General features: G+C 35.5%; 1 long non-coding RNA gene across 1 annotated transcript; it reads left to right on the top strand.

The window, feature by feature from the left end:
- Nucleotides 1-2,076: 2,076 nt before the first annotated feature.
- LOC116448361 lies at nt 2,077-3,365 on the top strand. The gene is made up of 2 exons (XR_004241918.1): nt 2,077-2,689; nt 2,800-3,365. It is a non-coding gene; the product is annotated as an uncharacterized LOC116448361 (long non-coding RNA).
- The last annotated feature ends 1,510 nt before the right edge of the window (nt 3,366-4,875 follow it).

Here is a 4,875-nt window from a genome sequence, read left to right as displayed (position 1 = left end):
TTCTCCTTCCCTCCAGCAATATATTCTTTCCAAGGTGCATTTCAAATTGTATATGGTCAGCCAAGAAATGACAGAACAGCTTTTTATTCAAAAAGAACTGCTTCCTTTAGGCTGGTGGTAGTATCATCTTTGTGCTATTCAGGATGATATATGTCCTCATACATAGTCTCCGAACATACTCTGTGGTATAAAGCCTTATTTATATAGGGATGATAGTTTCACTAGAGCAGATTAAATGAAATGGCACAATTGAATGTAAGGCTAAAGCGTGAATTTGTTTTGAATTGCCTGGTTTTCATTTGCTAGCATTTGTTGTGTCCTATACAGTAAAATGCCAAGATGTTTGCCTGACCTCCTAATGAAAGTCCAAGTGATCAGTCATGTCCTAAAAGACAAAGGTATGTGTGTCTGTACCTATGTACATATATATCTCTGTGTATGTATCTATACTTGACTATTCCCACATATGCACACACATATATATACTATTCTTGGTGACTATACAGAGTATAATTATATCTTTGCATGTTATGTATGCAATACATGCAACCAGCACATGCAGGAAGCATGCAAAAAGTGACTATCTAGTCATAACCTCGACTTTGTTAGACAAGAACAAAACTATATGATGTCTGGGAAATAAAGAAGTTGAGATCTGTACCCCTTTTTCTTTTCTTTGTCTCATTTAGACCAAGTAAATCAAAAAAGTACTATCAGAGACTTCTTGGAATAAGACACAGGTGCATTTCAAGTAGGTAGAAGGTGGAGAGGTTTGAGGTTTGTTTAAATGCTTGTAATTAACTGATTAATCCATTGACATGGTTCCTTATGAAAAATTCAAGTTTTAAACAAAACAAAACAAATCCAAACACTAGTTAACATAACTGATGATCAGACAACAGTAAAAAGACTTGTCTGTATAAAAATAGTAGACTGAGAATAATAAATTTTTGCCTAGCAAGAGCTTCTCCCACAATCAGTTGCGGCAATGAGTCAAAAACATTTTTACCCTCACTACTGTAGACAATGAGATACTGATACAAAGGCATATACATATTTCTTTTCAGTACATGGAATGATTCTAAAACTTAAATGTCCTCAGATCACTTTCAAGCTCATGTTTATCAAGACACAGACATTTCTGTAAAATATTTCCCATGAACTAAACCCACTGGTTTTACAAAAATAAATTACTACTTGATTTTCATTCTTTAACATGCTTCACCTAAAACTAATGCCATTTGATTTCATCTCATAATATCATTATGAATATATATCTTCATATTTTCCAATAAAATAATCACTGCAATAGCAACTTGATTGCATGAAGAATAGTGGCCATCAGGATATATTATCATTATACAATGTGCACCTAAAATGAAGCAAATTTAAAGCAATGTTCTACCACTTCATTATCATGACAAATGAAGACTAAGTCATTTTACCCTTACGTTCTCATATAACTTCCAAAAGAGCTCAAAGTGTACAGCAATTACTACACTTTGGAAAGATTCTCTTTTTTTCATAAGTAGTAGGACATTATAGATGGAATCAGCTTGAGGAGAGTATTGCCTGATGGAATTGCACCATTCTTGATTACACTTTAGAGAAGCATATCATTGTTTTCAGTAGATGGAATTACATGACATGAGAGCAATAATACACATGCTCTTTGAATTGACATTCCTTGTCTTCAATTTTTAATACCAAGGTGCACTATTATAATGGCATTATTTATGTTACCATGATTAGCAAATAATACTTTTCAAAACAATTCAGGAAAGATCTAGTTTGAAATATGCTGCGCTCTGGAACTAAAAATCAATCCAAGGTGTTTCAAAATGTTGCAGATGCAAAGAATAAGAAACAAACTGAAATCCGGAGCTACACATTCCATTGGCAAGTTTTGATGTAAAATACTTGGTACATGCTTGGGTGGTTTAGCCTTTAAAAAAAATAATATCAGAAGAGGTTATGGAAGTCTTTATAAAAGCCTATAGAGTAAAAGTGCTTGCAATACACTTGTTATAATGCATCATATTTCTGGAGAAAAGAACATTTTTATACAAACCATAGAAAAAGAATTGCCAGTGAAAAACAGGCTTGTGTCTTTACGCCCATATGAAGTTTGGCTTCATATGTCTTTACACCATACTCAAGACAGAGGTGTTACTTTAGCAGTGATGGTTACTTCACTGAAGGTGGATGCCAAAGCAATGGAATGACAGGCATTTCTGCTTCCCACTGCTCTGAGCTGCAGATCCTCAGCACGGTTTGAACAGGTCTGGTGGGAACTAACTCAATAATGTAGATGGCAGCAACATTACTAAATTTCATTGTTTTAATCTGTACGACTTAAGTATAACATAACTTACTCCTGTTATTTGTCTTACACCAAATGGAATAAACCAAGTAACTAGTTGAAGCTGGTAGGTTAGGGAAAATAACAATCACAGCAGTCACATCAGAGAATAAACATTTTTCAACAGGTTTGATTAGATTGGTGCAGATGTTCTGCAAGCAAAATTTTATTTAAATACCTTATTATGGAAATCGACTTTAAAATCATTTCCTTGCATATTCACATGCTGTCTTCTTTATCAGGCAGGATACAGTGATCAGAAAGCACTCCACTACAGCTTCAGGAATTAAACATCTGTATCTCGCTGCAAATAGAGGACCTGAGCAGGTAAAGGTGACTGAGACAAGATTCATCACATGAGGCATTTTGTATCACTGGCTATAGAAATTGTCAGCCATGCTGGCCAATTTCACCAGTTCTTCCTCCTTTCTTTCAAGGGTACAGACTATTTTCTGGTAGAGGAAAGACAGTGTTTACAGACCTCTCCCCTGGCACTCTGGCATAAGATGACAGAAGAGAATCTTGACTGCATCCATCCCAGCCCTATGCAGTTTGGACAATGCACCACTTCCATCATGGGACAAGTTTGAAAAAATTCTTCATAAACTGAGATCAAGACAGAAATGTGTCCATAATTTTTGGAATAAAATTAAGTGCTAAGCAATGTTTCCCAAATTATCTCCCTGTAACTGTTCACCAACTGTTTCTGAAGCCATTTCTTCAGGAAATAATGAAAGTCTCAGAAACTTATCCTAGATGTCTTCTTCAGTTAACAAGATATGTCAGTAATAAAACAGTGAGGGAAAGAGAGAATGGAAATCAAAATAAATTAGAAGTTATGAAGTGTATAGAAGTGGGAAAGGATAGTAAGTACTTTGGGAAAAACCAATTGTTGTCAGAACAAAACACAAAACCCCAAGTGTTTTAAGCATATTGAAAAATATTTTATTCATTATCAGATGGAAATGCTAATGATAATAATAACAGCAACAACTAACATGCAGACCGAAGTGTTCAATAAATATTTCTATTTTACATTTGGGAAGATGCAGGATAATGTACAAATTGAAAAATGTGGGAGACTATGGGGAGAGATGTGATAGAATTGGGTTATGGGCTGTGGGACATGCCTGCAGAGGCACATGGCAGCACAAAGGAGCACATGGCAGCACAGAGAGGCTTGTCTCCACTGGACCCTGGGGGGAGAAGGTGTCACACTGCAGACCCCTATGGAGAGGGACCTGCCGGGAGCTGACAGACGGGTGAAGTGATCACCCCACAGAAGGGCATTTAGGAGGCGTGTTACTGACGTGGCAACATGGGATAGGTCATGTAGTGAGAATTGCCATGTAAGGAAACACTGTGCCTTGAAAAAGTGTATGAAACCAGCTTCTTTCTTTTGAATAAACAATTCAGATTCCCTGCCAGTCTGAGTCCATGTCTCGGTCACTCACAGAAGACTTCACAATAATAGTTAAACAAACTGTTAATCAACACTTAGTAGTGATGGTCAAATTTTCAAACTAGTGGACAATCTTTGGTCTTTCCATGTTCCTTCAAATAAATCTGGAACTTCAAGGAAATGCTAAAATATTGTTGGAGTGTTTGCCAAAGTCACAAAAGGCAAAGAGGATTACAGGAGTAACCATTTAGATCAAACAAGACAAACTTGGAAAACCTGCTACAGGAATCAAATAATTTAATTTATAATTGTCTTACAGGAAACTGATCTTGTCAAGCAAAACTGACTTAATCATTGGATGAAATGGCAAATTTGTTTAAGTGTTCCTACTGTAGAAGTATAAGACTAAAGGACTAATAAAGGCATTTGAATTAGCACTTCTAGTGCATAATGAGAAGATTGTAAATTGGCTTATTAGTCAAGCTTGAAAGGACAGTCTTTGTGACTCATAATTTTTCTAATAACAGCTAGATTTCATAGTATGGAACTACTGGTGCTCAGATCGGAATATAAAGGTCTTGCTTATAAAATGACACACCAAATAAAATAGATTTCTTAGTTAAGGATTGGTTTTCAAAATCTTGATTCAATACAGCTGAATGTAAACATTTACAGCAAGAAACAAGGAATGCAGTTGGGAACAAAAACTACAGAAATTATGTGGGAGCTATAAACAGCCAGATCCCAAGGAACCACCATGAAGAAAAAAGGGTTTAATACGATTGTTACTTGCAAAAACAAGGAGTAGCAAAAAGGGAACTGTGATGATTTTACTTCTGTTTAATAAGATCAAGACTGGAATATTCTGAAAAGAACCTACCCGGGAAGAAAAAAATCTTTCTCAGCTAAAATATCATTTTTTAAAAATTGAATTGAGGTGAAAATAAAAAATGGCAAGCAACTTCATAAAATGAAATTTCAGCGCAAATCTATCACACAAAAGAGAAAACAAAAACATGACAAAACAACTTCTCAGCTGGTATGCACATGAAAGACAGTATCTGAACTCAAGTCAGAAGTCTATCAGCTATCATATTGATTTTTCTGTAAG

The sequence above is a fragment of the Corvus moneduloides genome, chromosome 1, assembly GCF_009650955.1.
Source record: "Corvus moneduloides isolate bCorMon1 chromosome 1, bCorMon1.pri, whole genome shotgun sequence".
Classification (NCBI taxonomy): Eukaryota; Metazoa; Chordata; class Aves; order Passeriformes; family Corvidae; genus Corvus; species Corvus moneduloides.
This window is presented reverse-complemented; position numbering and strand designations above follow the sequence as displayed.